Source organism: Oncorhynchus keta, chromosome 34, assembly GCF_023373465.1.
Source record: "Oncorhynchus keta strain PuntledgeMale-10-30-2019 chromosome 34, Oket_V2, whole genome shotgun sequence".
Lineage (NCBI taxonomy): Eukaryota > Metazoa > Chordata > Actinopteri > Salmoniformes > Salmonidae > Oncorhynchus > Oncorhynchus keta.
Genome location: NC_068454.1, coordinates 26,857,043 through 26,875,435, shown reverse-complemented (window position 1 = coordinate 26,875,435; position 18,393 = coordinate 26,857,043). Strand labels below are relative to the sequence as shown.

The 18,393-nt window shown below is 43.6% G+C and overlaps 1 protein-coding gene across 3 annotated transcripts in view; it reads right to left on the bottom strand.

Moving 5' to 3' along the window:
• Positions 1 to 18,393, bottom strand: part of map2 (microtubule-associated protein 2) — a 163,874-nt gene that overhangs the window by 104,573 nt on the left and 40,908 nt on the right. The window lies entirely within an intron of this gene.

Genomic DNA, 18,393 nt, shown 5'->3' with positions numbered 1-18,393 from the left:
GAAGACACTAACATATGTGGGCATGGCGTGGCGTTTGGGTAGCCTAGATGACTCAAAATGCTATCCAAAGACAACGGAGAGTATATGTCAATTAGTCAGATAACAGAGAGTATATGTCAATTAGTCAGATAACGGAGAGTATATGTCAATTAGTCAGATAACGGAGAGTATATGTCAATTAGTCAGATAACGGAAAGTATATGTCAATTCGTCAGATAACGGAGAGTATATGTCAATTAGTCAGATAACGGAGAGTATATGTCAATTAGTCAGATACCAGAGAGTATATGTCAATTAGTCAGATAACGGAGAGTATATGTCAGTTAGTCAGATACCAGAGAGTATATGTCAATTAGTCAGATAACGGAGAGTATATGTCAGTTAGTCAGATAACGGAGAGTATATGTCAATTAGTCAGATACCAGAGAGTATATGTCAATTAGTCAGATAACGGAGAGTATATGTCAGTTAGTCAGATAACGGAGAGTATATGTCAGTTAGTCAGATAACGGAGAGTATATGTCAATTAGTCAGATAACGGAGAGTATATGTCAATTAGTCAGATAACGGAGAGTATATGTCAATTAGTCAGATAACGGAGAGTATATGTCAGTTAGTCAGATAACGGAGAGTATATGTCAATTAGTCAGATAACGGAGAGTATATGTCAGTTAGTCAGATAACGGAGAGTATATGTCAATTAGTCAGATAACGGAGAGTATATGTCAGTTAGTCAGATAACGGAGAGTATATGTCAGTTAGTCAGATAACGGACAGTATATGTCAATTAGTCAGATAACGGAGAGTATATGTCAGTTAGTCAGATAACGGAGAGTATATGTCAGTTAGTCAGATAACGGAGAGTATATGTCAGTTAGTCAGATAACGGACAGTATATGTCAATTAGTCAGATAACGGAGAGTATATGTCAGTTAGTCAGATAACGGACAGTATATGTCAATTAGTCAGATAACGGAGAGTATATGTCAATTAGTCAGATAACGGAGAGTATATGTCAGTTAGTCAGATAACGGACAGTATATGTCAATTAGTCAGATAACGGAGAGTATATGTCAATTAGTCAGATAACGGAGAGTATATGTCAATTAGTCAGATAACGGACAGTATATGTCAATTAGTCAGATAACGGAGAGTATATGTCAATTCGTCAGATAACGGAGAGTATATGTCAGTTAGTCAGATAACGGAGAGTATATGTCAATTAGTCAGATAACGGAGAGTATATGTCAATTAGTCAGATAACGGAGAGTATATGTCAATTAGTCAGATAACGGAGAGTATATGTCAATTCGTCAGATAACGGAGAGTATATGTCAATTCGTCAGATAACGGAGAGTATATGTCAATTAGTCAGATAACGGAGAGTATATGTCAATTAGTCAGATAACGGAGAGTATATGTCAATTCGTCAGATAACGGAGAGTATATGTCAATTAGTCAGATAACGGAGAGTATATGTCAATTAGTCAGATACCAGAGAGTATATGTCAATTAGTCAGATAACGGAGCGTATATGTCAGTTAGTCAGATAACGGAGAGTATATGTCAGTTAGTCAGATAACGGAGAGTATATGTCAATTAGTCAGATAACGGAGAGTATATGTCAATTAGTCAGATAACGGAGAGTATATGTCAATTAGTCAGATAACGGAGAGTATATGTCAGTTAGTCAGATAACGGAGATAACGTATATGTCAGATAACGGAGAATATATGTCAGATAACGGAGAGTATATGTCAGTTAGTCAGATAACGGAGAGTATATGTCAATTAGTCAGATAACGAAGAGTATATGTCAGTTAGTCAGATAACGGAGAGTATATGTCAGTTAGTCAGATAACGGACAGTATATGTCAATTAGTCAGATAACGGAGAGTATATGTCAGTTAGTCAGATAACGGAGAGTATATGTCAGTTAGTCAGATAACGGAGAGTATATGTCAGTTAGTCAGATAACGGACAGTATATGTCAATTAGTCAGATAACGGAGAGTATATGTCAGTTAGTCAGATAACGGACAGTATATGTCAATTAGTCAGATAACGGAGAGTATATGTCAATTAGTCAGATAACGGAGAGTATATGTCAGTTAGTCAGATAACGGACAGTATATGTCAATTAGTCAGATAACGGAGAGTATATGTCAGTTAGTCAGATAATGGACAGTATATGTCAATTAGTCAGATAACGGAGAGTATATGTCAATTAGTCAGATAACGGAGAGTATATGTCAATTAGTCAGATAACGGACAGTATATGTCAATTAGTCAGATAACGGAGAGTATATGTCAATTCGTCAGATAACGGAGAGTATATGTCAGTTAGTCAGATAACGGAGAGTATATGTCAATTAGTCAGATAACGGAGAGTATATGTCAATTAGTCAGATAACGGAGAGTATATGTCAATTAGTCAGATAACGGAGAGTATATGTCAGTTAGTCAGATAACGGACAGTATATGTCAATTAGTCAGATAACGGAGAGTATATGTCAATTAGTCAGATAACGGAGAGTATATGTCAATTAGTCAGATACCGGAGAGTATATGTCAGTTAGTCAGATAACGGAGAGTATATGTCAATTAGTCAGATAACGGAGAGTATATGTCAATTAGTCAGATAACGGAGAGTATATGTCAATTAGTCAGATAACGGAGAGTATATGTCAGTTAGTCAGATAACGGACAGTATATGTCAATTAGTCAGATAACGGAGAGTATATGTCAATTAGTCAGATAACGGAGAGTACATGTCAATTAGTCAGATACCGGAGAGTATATGTCAGTTAGTCAGATAACGGAGAGTATATGTCAGTTAGTCAGATAACGGAGAGTATATGTCAATTAGTCAGATAACGGAGAGTATATGTCAGTTAGTCAGATAACGGAGAGTATATGTCAATTAGTCAGATAACGGAGAGTATATGTCAGTTAGTCAGATAACGGACAGTATATGTCAATTAGTCAGATAACGGAGAGTATATGTCAATTAGTCAGATAACGGAGAGTATATGTCAATTAGTCAGATACCGGAGAGTATATGTCAGTTAGTCAGATAACGGAGAGTATATGTCAATTAGTCAGATAACGGAGAGTATATGTCAATTAGTCAGATAACGGAGAGTATATGTCAATTAGTCAGATAACGGAGAGTATATGTCAGTTAGTCAGATAACGGACAGTATATGTCAATTAGTCAGATAACGGAGAGTATATGTCAATTAGTCAGATAACGGAGAGTACATGTCAATTAGTCAGATACCGGAGAGTATATGTCAGTTAGTCAGATAACGGAGAGTATATGTCAGTTAGTCAGATAACGGACAGTATATGTCAATTAGTCAGATAACGGAGAGTATATGTCAATTAGTCAGATAACGGAGAGTATATGTCAGTTAGTCAGATAACGGAGAGTATATGTCAGTTAGTCAGATAACGGAGAGTATATGTCAATTCGTCAGATAACGGAGAGTATATGTCAGTTAGTCAGATAACGGAGAGTATATGTCAATTCGTCAGATAACGGAGAATATATGTCAGTTAGTCAGATAACGGAGAGTATATGTCAATTCGTCAGATAACGGAGAGTATATGTCAGTTAGTCAGATAACGGAGAGTATATGTCAGTTAGTCAGATAACGGAGAGTATATGTCAATTAGTCAGATAACGGAGAGTATATGTCAGTTAGTCAGATAACGGAGAGTATATGTCAATTAGTCAGATAACGGAGAGTATATGTCAGTTAGTCAGATAACGGAGAGTATATGTCAATTAGTCAGATAACGGAGAGTATATGTCAGTTAGTCAGATAACGGAGAGTATATGTCACTTAGTCAGATACCGGAGAGTATATGTCAATTAGTCAGATAACGGAGAGTATATGTCAATTAGTCAGATAACGGAGAGTATATGTCAATTAGTCAGATAACGGAGAGTATATGTCAGTTAGTCAGATAACGGAGAGTATATGTCAATTAGTCAGATAACGGAGAGTATATGTCACTTAGTCAGATAACGGAGAGTATATGTCAATTAGTCAGATAACGGAGAGTATATGTCAATTAGTCAGATAACGGAGAGTATATGTCAGTTAGTCAGATAACGGAGAGTATATGTCAGTTAGTCAGATAACGGACAGTATATGTCAATTAGTCAGATAACGGAGAGTATATGTCAATTAGTCAGATACCGGAGAGTATATGTCAGTTAGTCAGATAACGGAGAGTATATGTCAATTAGTCAGATAACGGAGAGTATATGTCAGTTAGTCAGATAACGGAGAGTATATGTCAATTAGTCAGATAACGGAGAGTATATGTCAATTAGTCAGATACCGGAGAGTATATGTCAGTTAGTCAGATAACGGAGAGTATATGTCAGTTAGTCAGATAACGGAGAGTATATGTCAGTTAGTCAGATAACGGAGAGTATATGTCAGTTAGTCAGATAACGGAGAGTATATGTCAATTAGTCAGATAACGGAGAGTATATGTCAATTAGTCAGATAACGGAGAGTATATGTCAATTAGTCAGATAACGGAGAGTATATGTCACTTAGTCAGATAACGGAGAGTATATGTCAATTAGTCAGATAACGGAGAGTATATGTCAATTAGTCAGATAACGGAGAGTATATGTCAGTTAGTCAGATAACGGAGAGTATATGTCAATTAGTCAGATAACGGAGAGTATATGTCAATTAGTCAGATAACGGAGAGTATATGTCAATTAGTCAGATAACGGAGAGTATATGTCAATTAGTCAGATAACGGAGAGTATATGTCAATTAGTCAGATACCAGAGAGTATATGTCAGTTAGTCAGATAACGGAGAGTATATGTCAGTTAGTCAGATAACGGAGAGTATATGTCAGTTAGTCAGATACCAGAGAGTATATGTCAGTTAGTCAGATAACGGAGAGTATATGTCAGTTAGTCAGATAACGGAGAGTATATGTCAGTTAGTCAGATAACGGAGAGTATATGTCAATTAGTCAGATAACGGAGAGTATATGTCAATTAGTCAGATAACGGAGAGTATATGTCAATTAGTCAGATAACGGAGAGTATATGTCAATTAGTCAGATAACGGAGAGTATATGTCAATTAGTCAGATCACGGAGAGTATATGTCAATTAGTTCTGTTCCCAAATCCTGGAATGCTCCCTTGATCCAGCTTTACCTCTCTCTTTCTCTCTCTTGTTTGAGTGAAGGAGTGCGTGTGTTGTGGAGAGTTAGATATTCCACTTTTTTCTGTTTGCTATTTCTTGGTGGCATTTTTTTTGGTTTTCTTCTGTGCATGATTAAGGATATTATTATTATTATTATTATTTTTTTGTGGTAGAATTAATGAAGGAACACACACACACAGGACTGGGCTAATGAAGGAACACACACACACAGGACTGGGCTAATGAAGGAACACACACACACAGGACTGGGCTAATGAAGGAACACACACACAGGACTGGGCTAATGAAGGAATACACACACACAGGACTGGGCTAATGAAGGAACACACACACACAGGACTGGGCTAATGACGGAATACACAAACACAGGACTGGGCTAATGAAGGAATACACACACACAGGACTGGGCTAATGAAGGAACACACACACACAGGACTGGGCTAATGAAGGAACACACACACACACAGGACTGGGCTAATGAAGGAACACACACACACAGGACTGGGCTAATGAAGGAACACACACACAGGACTGGGCTAATGAAGGAACACACACACACACACACACACACACACACACACACAGGACTGGGCTAATGAAGGAATACACACACACAGGACTGGGCTAATTAAGGAATACAACACACACACACACACAGGACTGGGATAATGAAGGAACACACACACACAGGACTGGGATAATGAAGGAACACATACACACAGGACTGGGCTAATGAAGGAATACACACACAGGACTGGGCTAATGAAGGAACACACACACACACACACACACACACACACACACACACACACACACACACACACGACTGGGCTAATGAAGGAATACACACACACACACACACACACACACACACACACACACACACACACACACACACACACACACACACACACACACACACACACACACACACACACACACACACACACACAGGACTGGGCTAATGAAGGAACACACACACACAGGACTGGGCTAATGAAGGAACACACACACACACACAGGACTGGGCTAATGAAGGAATACACACACAGGACTGGGCTAATGAAGGAACACATACACACACAGGACTGGGCTAATGAAGGAACACACACACACACAGGACTGTGCTAATGAAGGAACACACACACACACACAGGACTGGGCTAATGAAGGAACACACACACACACACACACACACACACACACACACACACACACACACACACACACACACACACACACACAGGACTGGGCTAATGAAGGAACACACACACACAGGACTGGGCTAATGAAGGAACACACACACACAGGACTGGGCTAATGAAGGAACGCACACACACAGGACTGGGCTTATGAGGGAACACACACACACACACACACACAGGACTGGGCTAATGAAGGAATACACACACACACAGGACTGGGCTAATGAAGGAACACACACACACAGGACTGGGCTAATGAAGGAACACACACACACAGGACTGGGCTAATGAAGGAACACACACACACAGGACTGGGCTAATGAAGGAACACACACACACAGGACTGGGATAATGAAGGAACACACACACACACACACACACACACACACACACACACACACACACACACACACACACACACACACACACACACACACACACACAGGACTGGGCTAATGAAGGAATACACACACACACAGGACTGGGCTAATGAAGGAATACACACACACACAGGACTGGGCTAATGAAGGAACACACACACACAGGACTGGGCTAATGAAGGAACACACACACACAGGACTGGGCTAATGAAGGAACACACACACACACACAGGACTGGGCTAATGAAGGAACACACACACACAGGACTGGGCTTATGAAGGAATACACAAACACAGGACTGGGCTAATGAAGGAACACACACACACAGGACTGGGCTAATGAAGGAACACACACACACAGGACTGGGCTATTGAAGGAACACACACACACACACACACAGGACTGGGCTAATGAAGGAACACACACACAGGACTGTGCTAATGAAGGAACACACACACACACACAGGACTGGGCTAATGAAGGAACACACACACACACACACACACAGGACTGGGCTAATGAAGGAACACACACACACAGGACTGGGCTAATGAAGGAACACACACACACAGGACTGGGCTTATGAAGGAACACACACACACACACACACACACACAGGACTGGGCTAATGAAGGAATACACACACACACAGGACTGGGCTAATGAAGGAACACACACACACAGGACTGGGCTAATGAAGGAACACACACACACAGGACTGGTCTAATGAAGGAACACACACACACAGGACTGGGCTAATGAAGGAACACACACACACAGGACTGGGCTAATGAAGGAACACACACACAGGACTGGGCTAATGAAGGAACACAAACACACAAGACTGGGCTAATGAAGGAACACACATACACACAGGACTGGGCTAATGAAGGAGCTCTGTTCTCAAATCCTGGAATGCTCCCTTGATCCAGCTTTACCTCTCTCTTTCTCTCTCTCTCTCTCTCTCTCTCTCTCTCTCTGCATGTTGGGAGTGATTGGTCCATGCTGGGAATTGTTTGAGTGAAGGAGTGCGTGCGTGTGTTGTGGAGAGTTAGATATTCCACTTTTTTTCTGTTTGCTATTTCTTGGTGGCATTTTTTTGGTTTTCTTCTGTGCATGATTAAGGATATTATTATTATTATTATTATTATTTTTATATTTTTTTTGTGGTAGAATTAAGTATTTTGTTTTTCGTATCGAAATTACCCTGGTTTTGGCGGGGATGGCAGCCCGAATGGGGATGCCGTCCCTGTCACTTAGGCATGGCTTTAGGTGTGTTACTGAAGCTGCTGTCACGGTGGAGGAGTTTCTGGTCGCCGTAGGAGAGAAGGTAGGCTATGAGAATATTGCTTATGCATCCCGGATGAATAAAGCTGTGGTGGTACTTCTTAAAGAAGAGTGTCTGGTTGATCGTATGGTTGAGCATGGTGTACTTCTTAAAGAAGAGTGTCTGGTTGATCGTATGGTTGAGCATGGTGTACTTCTTAAAGAAGAGTGTCTGGTTGATCGTATGGTTGAGCATGGTGTACTTCTTAAAGAAGAGTGTCTGGTTGATCGTATGGTTGAGCATGGTGTACTTCTTAAAGAAGAGAGTCTTGTTGATCGTATGGTTGAGCATGGTGTACTTCTTAATGAAGAGAGTCTTGTTGATCGGATGGTTGAGCACGGCATACTTCTTAAAGAAGAGTGTCTTGTTGATCGTATGGTTGAGCATGGTGTACTTCTTAAAGAAGAGAGTCTTGTTGATCGTATGGTTGAGCATGGTGTACTTCTTAAAGAAGAGTGTCTTGTTGATCGTATGGTTGAGCATGGTGTACTTCTTAAAGAAGAGTGTCTGGTTGATCGTATGGTTGAGCATGGTGTACTTCTTAAAGAAGAGAGTCTTGTTGATCGGATGGTTGAGCATGGTGTACTTCTTAAAGAAGAGAGTCTTGTTGATCGGATGGTTGAGCACGGTGTACTTCTTAAAGAAGAGAGTCTTGTTGATCGTATGGTTGAGCATGGTGTACTTCTTAAAGAAGAGTGTCTGGTTGATCGGATGGTTGAGCATGGTGTACTTCTTAAAGAAGAGTGTCTGGTTGATCGGATGGTTGAGCATGGTGTACTTCTTAAAGAAGAGAGTCTTGTTGATCGTATGGTTGAGCATGGTGTACTTCTTAAAGAAGAGAGTCTTGTTGATCGTATGGTTGAGCATGGTGTACTTCTTAAAGAAGAGAGTCTTGTTGATCGGATGGTTGAGCATGGTGTACTTCTTAAAGAAGAGAGTCTTGTTGATCGGATGGTTGAGCATGGTGTACTTCTTAAAGAAGAGAGTCTTGTTGATCGTATGGTTGAGCACGGTGTACTTCTTAAAGAAGAGAGTCTTGTTGATCGGATGGTTGAGCATGGTGTACTTCTTAAAGAAGAGAGTCTTGTTGATCGGATGGTTGAGCATGGTGTACTTCTTAAAGAAGAGTGTCTGGTTGATCGGATGGTTGAGCATGGTGTACTTCTTAAAGAAGAGAGTCTTGTTGATCGGATGGTTGAGCATGGTGTACTTCTTAAAGAAGAGAGTCTTGTTGATCGGATGTTTGAGCATGGTGTACTTCTTAAAGAAGAGAGTCTTGTTGATCGGATGGTTGAGCATGGTGTACTTCTTAAAGAAGAGAGTCTTGTTGATCGGATGGTTGAGCACGGTGTACTTCTTAAAGAAAAGTGTCTGGTTGATCGTATGGTTGAGCATGGTGTACTTCTTAAAGAAGAGTGTCTGGTTGATCGTATGGTTGAGCATGGTGTACTTCTTAAAGAAGAGTGTCTGGTTGATCGTATGGTTGAGCATGGTGTACTTCTTAAAGAAGAGTGTCTGGTTGATCGTATGGTTGAGCACGGTGTACTTCTTAAAGAAGAGTGTCTGGTTGATCGGATGGTTGAGCATGGTGTACTTCTTAAAGGAATGTTTATTCAAGTTACGCCGCTTTTTTCTCCGTCAACAAGGGTAACGATTTCAAATATACCCCCGTTTATTCCTAATGAGCTATTGGAGCGCGAGTTATTGCGCTTTGGGAAGTTCGCCAGTTCAATTAAGGTTGTCCCGTTGGGTTGCAAACACCCAGCGTTGAAACAGGTTATGTCATTTCGGCGACAGGTGTTTATGTTTGGACTCACTGGAGCAGACTTTAGAGTTATCGTTTAAAATCAAGTATGACAATAGACTGTATATGGCTTATGCTAGTACGGGTAGTCAACGGTGTTTTGAGTGTGGGGATGTTGGTCATAAGCGACATGCTTGCCGGAAAAGGTAGAAGGCCGGGGGAGGGGCGCAGGTGGTCATCGTAACGCCAGGGCCCTCTGATGTAGAGAGAGGTGGGCCGACAGCGTTAGAGCAGCCAAAAGCACCTGTTGCTGAGGAACAAGTTATCCGTGTTGAGGGCACAGGGTTGCAACTTGTATTAGAGGGAAATGTTATGCTACAGAAAAGTATTGTTGTTGAAGGTAAGGATGTATCTGAAGAGCCAGTTCCTCAGACTGGTGAGCAGGTGCCCAGTACGAGTGCTGGGGTAAAGGAGGGGGTTCATGTGGAGCTAGGCTCTCAAGTAGTGGAGGAGATGCCCACTGCAAGTAACGGTGTACAGGAGGGGGTTCATGTGGAACTAGGCTCCCAGGGAGTGCAGGAGATGCCCGCTACGAGTGCTGGGGTTCATGTAGAGCTAGGCTCCCAGGTAGTGGAGGAGATGCCTACTACGAGTAATGAGGTACAAGAGGGTTTTAATGTGGAGCTAGGCTCCCAGGTAGTGGAGGAGATGCCCACTACGAGTAATGAGGTACAGGAGGGTTTTCATGTGGAGCTAAGCTCCCAGGTAGTGGAGGAGATGCCCACTACGAGTGCTGGGGTTCATGTGGAGCTAGGCTCCCAGTTAGTGGAGAAGATGCCCACTATGAGTAGTGATGTTCAGGTGGGGCTAGTCTCCCAGATAGTGGAGGAGATGCCTGGTACGAGTGATGAGGTGCAAGTGGGGAGTGTTGAAAGGGATGTGGTAGAGGGGAGTCAGTTGTCTGTGGTCTCAGCTGAGGAGGATCAAGAGAAGGATATGGATATCTCTTTAGATATGACAGCTGCTGGTGAGGACTCAGTTTATGATCTAGAGGATGTAAATGAGTTTCTGGATCAGACTTTTGGTAAATCTGTCAAATTGGCAGATTATTTTGATGTTGATAAGTTTGTGAGGTCAGCTGTGATGTTAAAGAAGACGGTGGGGTTAGACCAGCTGAGTGAGAAGAAGCGGTTTCGCTTGAGGAAATGTATTACTGCTGTTGCAGCAGCAAAAGGTGGTGGGAAACGAGTTCAGGTTAAGAGAAGAAAAAAAAATAATGATGATGCTTCATAGGGTGTCTTTTTTCTCTTTGGTTTCTCTGTGGTTTCTTCTGCTTTTCCTTTCTCTTTTCTATATGGAGGTACTAAGGGTAGGTTCTCTCAATATTAATGGGGGAAGGGACAGGAATAAGAGGGCTTGGGTATTAGAAGTAATGAAACAGAAAAGGCTTAATGTAGTTTTCCTACAGGAGACACATAGTGATGAGGAAAATGAGGTTGACTGGGGTATGTGGTGGGAGGGGCAGCATGTACTCAGTCACGGTACTGATTTCAGTGCTGGGGTGGAAATCTTGTTTTCCTTAGGTTTAGGGGTGACTGTGGTATCTACAACAGAGATTGCCAAGGGTCGGGTTTTATTGGTCAAGGTGGATGTTATGGTTTTTTTTTGTTTTTTTAAAAATGTTTATGCTCCTAATGAGGGTACAGAGCGTATTGCTGTATTTGATCAACTAAAGGAAACCTTAAGACAGTGTGACCAAGAGGGGTGTATGGTTTTAGGGGGTGACTGGAACTGTACAGTGGATTTTACTGTTGATCGCACCGCTGAAGAACCTCACCTGCGGTCAGCCACTTGCCTGGCTGGCCTATTAACTGAGTTTGAGCTTTCTGATGTGTGGAGAGTAAGGAATGCCAAAGTTAGGCAGTACACATGGCTAAAAATTAATGAAGGTCGTGTCAGTGCAGTAAGGTTAGATAGGTTGTATGTATCTGATCAATACTGTAGTAGGGTTGGAAGGTGTGCCATTACTCCTGTGGGTTTCTCTGATCATCATATTGTTACTGTTGATATTCACTTGTCCTGTCCACGAAGGTCATCACATTACTGGTATTTTAATGTTAAATTGTTACAGGATGTCATGTTTTGTGACAGGTTTTTGTTGTTTTGGGAAAAATGGAGTGTTACAAAAGGGAATTTTGAGTCCTTGAGACAATGGTGGGAGGTCGGGAAGGCCCAAATACGAGTATTTTGTCAACAGTATACTGCTCTGTCTCAAACTGAAGTTAAAGAGACTATCAAGGCCCTTGAACAGGACATCAAATCTATTGAATTGAAGCTGCTCACTCAGAACGACCCTGGACTAGTCATGAACTTACAGGACAAGAGACATGAACTGAGGTCGTTTCTGCATGAAAGAGTGAAGTAAACAGATGGTCTGCCTTTGTCTCCCTGATGGGAAGGTGACTACGGATGATATTGAAATGCGTCAACATGCCGTGGATTTCTACTCGTCCCTTTATAAGGCGGAGGATTGTGACTCTCTGTGTACTGAACAGTTGTTACATGGTCTTCCTCAATTGGGACCTGAGCAGAGAGTCACATTGGACGCTGACATTACACTGCAGGAGCCACATTACTCCACAGCAGTTAGGCAGCTCTCAACAGGCCCCTGGCATCGATGGTTTACCATCTGAGTTCTATAAGCACTTTTGGGGGTCTGGGGGGGGGGTTTATGAAGTGGTTTGTGAATCTTTTCATGAGGGTTCTCTTCCTGTATCCTGTCAACGTGCGGTGCTTTCACTGTTGCCAAAAAAGGGGGATTTGGCTCTCATAAAAAATTGGAGACCTGTTGCTTTGCTGTGCGCAGAATACAAAATTGTTTCTAAATGTCTCTCAAACAGGTTGAAAGAGTATCTGGGACTGTTGATCCACAAGGACCAGTCCTACTGTGTCCCTGATCACTCTATTGTTGACAACTTGTTTCTGATAAGAGATGTTTTAGACATTTGTAAACTGTCTGATGTAAATGTGGGTTTACTTTCGTTGGATCAGGAGAAGGCTTTTGATCGTGTGGACCACCCGTACTTGTTTAAAACAATGAAAGCTTTTGGGTTTGGGGATGTTTTTTTGTCTTGGATGAATTTACTGTATGCTGGGGCCTCGTGTATGGTGAAGGTGGGGGTGGTTTAAGTTGCCCCATCCCTGTCCAAAGGGGGCATAAGGCAGGGATGCCCAATTTCAGGGCAGTTATATAGTCTGGCGATTGAACCACTGCTTTGTTTTTTAAGAGCGAGGCTTACTGGTTTCTCTGTGCCAGGTGTAATGAAGGGTCCCATGATAGCACTGTCTGCGTATGCAGATGACGTGATAGTTTTTATTACAGGTGGTGAGGATGTTAAGGTTCTCTCAAACACTTTAAAGGTGTATGAGGAGGCCTCCTCAGCTAGAGTCAATTGGGGAAAGAGTGAAGCGCTGTGGGCAGGTCAGCTTCAGATGGGGTCCACTCCACGGTTACCAGGGGGGCTTCAGTGGGGCAGAGATGGAATGAAGACTTTGGGGGGTTTTCTAGGCTCTGATGTCTTTCAGAAAAAGAACTGGGAGGGTGTAGTGGAGAAGGTGTGTGCCAGACTGTCAAGGTGGAAATGGGTGCTGCCTCAGCTGTCTTATAGGGGACGGGTACTGGTAGCTAATAATCTTGCTGCTTCTACCCTGTGGCACAGACTAATGATTTTACAGCCACCAAAGGGTCTGATACAAGAGCTTCAGAGGACCCTTGTCAATGTCTTCTGGTCTGGACAACACTGGCTTAAAGGGATGTGGCTTTTTGAAGAGCCTCTTTTTCACAACACTGCCATCCAGTCCCGTGTTCTGGGTTCAGCTAGCCTACGTTCATGCCTGTTAGGCGTGGGGTGTAGCAAGCTGGGTCATCTGATGCGGAGCAGAAGCAGATCATTGGAGGAGCTGGGAGAAAGAGCGGCGATCCGATCATCTCGCCTACTGAGGAAGGTCGTCGATGAGGTCTGCGATTCCTTGCCAGTGCTTCATCTGCAGTATGTGACTGACACTTCCAATTCTGATCGGTGGAAGGAGGGTCTGGATTATGTGTTCCCTGCACTGATTGATAGTGCTGCGATGGGGGCATTTGAAGAGGACGTGGGGATGCTGCTTTCCTTTGATACCCCGGAGCTGGGGGAGTTCAAGGAGGTGGGAAAGAAGGCCATGAACAGAATATGTGTAAAGGTGTCCCATGCCTCTTCCCTGGAAGGGGTAAAATCGACGAGGTGGGCGGATGTGCTTGGTCCAGGTGCCTCTCCAAAAGGCTGTTGGCGATCATTATACAAACTGCCTATTGATAAGAGGACAGCTGACCTCAAATGGAGGATAATACATGGAGCTATAGCCACCAACATGCATCGGGTACACCTGGACCCTACTGTTGGGGAGCCGTGTCCATTCTGTGCTGAGTCTGAAACTCTGGCACATCTGTTTTTACTATGTCCCAGGTTGGTCAGGATGATTGAACTGATCACTGATTGGTTCTCAACGTTGGGAGAGGTTTTCTCTTCCCAACTGTATATATTTGGGCCAAAGTACAGGTTCAGTCAAAAGGGTGTAGTTGTGTTGCTTAATTTTGTGTTAGGGGCAGCTAAATTAGCGATATGGAAGACCCGAAAGAACAGCATTCGGGGACAGGGGTCTGTGGATGTGGTGGGAATGCTGGAGGGAATGTTGGCAGCGAGACTAAGGGTTGCGTTTGCCTATTATAAACTTGTCAACAATATCGATCTATTTTTGAGTATATGGGGTATTCAGAGGCTGTTGTGTGTAGTTACTGTGGAGGAGGAATTGGAGTTGTGTTTTTAATTGATGTGTAACTGTGGTTTTGTATGAGTATTTATTGTGTGGTGGGCCCCCAGACCCAATAAAGAGTATTTAAAACTCAAACTCTCTCTCTCTCTCTGTCACTTGCTGTCGCTTGCTCTCACACTCTCTCTCTCTCTCCCTGTCTCTCTCTCTCCCTGTCTCTCCCTGTCTCTCTCTCTCTCTCTCTCTCTCTCTCTCTCTCTCTCTCGTTGCTGTTTTAAAGCTGCAATCTACAGTAAGCATTCTTCCATGTATTATGTGTGTTTATATGATACCAGGGGTCCAAGCTCGACGGTCCGTTTTGACCACGTTCTGGGTCGGATCCGCTCCACGGTCCGCAAGTTGAGTATGAGGGTATAGAACATCATGCCAATGTAGTCCAACCTTTTGCCTTTTATCAGAACAGAAGGTTGAAACTGTTCAAAGTCTATCCATGATAGAGTCCTAACCCTTTTCAGAATAACTGGAGTCACATCCTCTCTGGGTCAGGATGTGTGAGGTTACAGTGTTTATAGTAGGTACACAGACAGACTATATGCAAACGTTTGTGGATTTCCCTTCAAATTAGTGGATTCTGCTATTTCAGCCACACCCGTTGCAGACAGGTGTACAAAATTGAGCACACAGCCATACAATCTCCATAGACAATGATTGGCAGCGGAATGGTGTTACTGAAGAGCTCAGTGTATTTCAATGTGGCACCGTCATAGGATGCCACCTTTCCAACAAGTCAGTTTGTCAGATTTCTGCCCTGCTAGAGCTGCCCCGGTCACCTGTAAGTACTGTTAGTGTGAAGTAGAAATGTCTAGGAGCAACAACACTCAAAAGCTCACAGAATGGGGCCGCCCTTAAAAATCATCTGTCCTCGGTTGCAACATTCATTACTGTGTTTCAAACTGGCTCTGGAAGCAACGTCTACACAATAACTTCATGAAAAGGGTTTCCATGGCTGAGCAGCCACATACAAGCCTAAGATCATCATGTGTAATGCCAAGCATCGACTCTGGAGCAGTGGAAATGCGTTCCCTGGAGTGATGAATCAGGCTTCACCATCTGGCAGTCCAAGGAACCTGGGTTTGGCTGATGCCAGAACAGCACTACCTGCCCGAATGCATAGTGACAACTGTAAAGTTTGGTGGAAGAGGAATAATGGTCTGGGGCTGTTTTTCATAGTTCTGGCTAAGTCCCTTAGTTGCAGTGAAGTGAAATCTTAACGCTACAGCATACAATGACATTGTGGAGGATTCTGTGGTTCCAACTTTGTGGAAACAGTTTGAGGAAGGCCCTTTCCTGTTTCGGCATGACAATGCCCCCGTGAACAAAGCAAGGTACATACAGAAATGGTTTGCCGAGATTGGTGTTGAAGAACTTCACTGGCCTGCACAGAGCCCTGACCTCAACCCCATCAAACACCTTTGGGATGAATTGGAAACCCGACTGCGAGCCAGGCCTAATCGCCCAACATCAGTGCCCGACCTCACTAATGCTCTTGTGGCTGAATGGAAAACAGTCCCCGCAGCAATGTTCCAACTAGTGGAAAGCCTTCCTAGAAGAGCGGAGGCTATAGCAGCAAAGGGGGGGACCATATACTTTTGGTCATGTAGTGTACATACACACCCCTCCTAGATCAAACATAAAGCTGCTGCCAAAGCCACAGGCTTCGTCAGAGCAGATAGACCTGAGACATGGGACGAGACAACCTGTCGCAGCCGGCCCCGCCATCACAGAACATGAATTGCACCCTATTCCCTATATAGCTGAAGTCAAACGTAGTGCACTATACAAAAGGAATAAGGTGCCATCTGGAACGTAGTCTATCAGTATTCGTAGACAAACACTAGTAGACTTAAGGTCTCCTGCTGACCCCCACACACATCCACTGTAGTCAGACAAATCCAAGAACAAAGCTATTCACTATGGTTAGAGTGTCAAGACTCTTATGGTACTGCACCATACACACAGTCTGGTAGGGGAACACAGAATATGAGCTGAAAGGACAGGCAGCAGAGAGAGAGAAGAGCATGGGCCAATAGATGAATAGCAGGCAGTGGAAAGAGGTGAGAGCAGCAGGACCTATAGAGAGCTCCAGTAGACTCATACCTACACCAAATGGCACCCTATTACTTTTCGAAGAGGCCTATAGGGTTTAGAGTGCCATTTGGAACCAGCCCGGGTGTCAATTCTCTCAGTTTGACTTCCTCTATGGGATATAAACATCACTTTGACAAATGACATTACAGTGTGATACACAGCAGAGCTGAAGGGCTTACACACACACAGACAGAAGATTATGCTTTAAAAAAAATAATAATAATATTTTACCTTTATTTTACTAGGCAAGTCAGTTAAGAACAAATTCTTATTTTCAATGACGGCCTAGGAACAGTGGGTTAACTGCCTGTTCAGGGGCTTAGGATAGTGAGGGAAGAGACAGAGAGGGACGAGACAGAGAGGGACGAGACAGAGAGGGATGAGACAGAGAGGTAGGAGACAGAGAGGGACGAGACAGAGAGGTAGGAGACAGAGAGGGACGAGACAGAGAGGGACGAGACAGAGAGGGACGAGACAGAGAGGGACGAGACAGAGAGGGATGAGACAGAGAGGTAGGAGACAGAGAGGGACGAGACAGAGAGGTAGGAGACAGAGAGGGACGAGACAGAGAGGGACGAGACAGAGAGGGAGGAGGGAGGACACAGAGAGGAATGGGCCAGAGAGGTAGGAGACAGAGAGGGACGAGACAGAGAGGGAGGAGGGAGGACACAGAGAGGGATGGGACAGAGAGGTAGGAGACAGAGAGGGACGAGACAGAGAGGTAGGAGACAGAGAGGGACGAGACAGAGAGGGACGAGACAGAGAGGGACCAGCTAGAGAGGGACGAGCCAGAGAGGGAGGAGGGAGGAGTGGGGCAGGGTAAGGTAGGATAGAAGAGGGAAGAGACAGAGAAGGAGGAGGGAGGAATGGGGCAGGGTAAGGTAGGATAGGTGAGGGAAGAGACAGAGAGGGAGGAGGGAGGAGTGGGGCGGGGTAGTATTAGAGAGGGATGAGGCAGAGAGGGAGGAGTGGGGCAGGGTAAGGTAGGATAGGTGAGGGAAGAGACAGAGATGGAGGAGGGAGGAGTGGGGCAGGGTAGAATAAGAGAGGGATGAGGCAGAGAAGGAGGAGTGTGGCAGAGTAGTATAAGAGGGGGATGAGGCAGAGAGGGAGGAAGGAGGAGTGGGGCAGGGTAGGATAGGAGAAGGAAGAGATAGGGTGGGAGGAAGGAGGAGTGGGAGGAGAGGGGAAGGAGGAGAGGGACAGGAGAGGGGGAGTAGGAAGGGGGAAGAAGAGGGACAGAAGAGGGAGAGGAGAACATCTCTCTGTCTGACTTACACATCTCTCTGTCTAACTTACACATCTCTCTGACTAACTTACACATCTCTCTGTCTAACTTATATATATCTCTGACTAACTTACACATCTCTCTGACTAACTTACACATCTCTGACTAACTTACACATCTCTCTGTCTAACTTATATATATCTCTGACTAACTTACACATCTCTCTGACTAACTTACACATCTCTCTGTCTAACTTATATATATCTCTGACTAACTTACACATCTCTCTGACTAACTTACACATCTCTCTGTCTGACTTATACATCTCTCTGTCTAACGTACA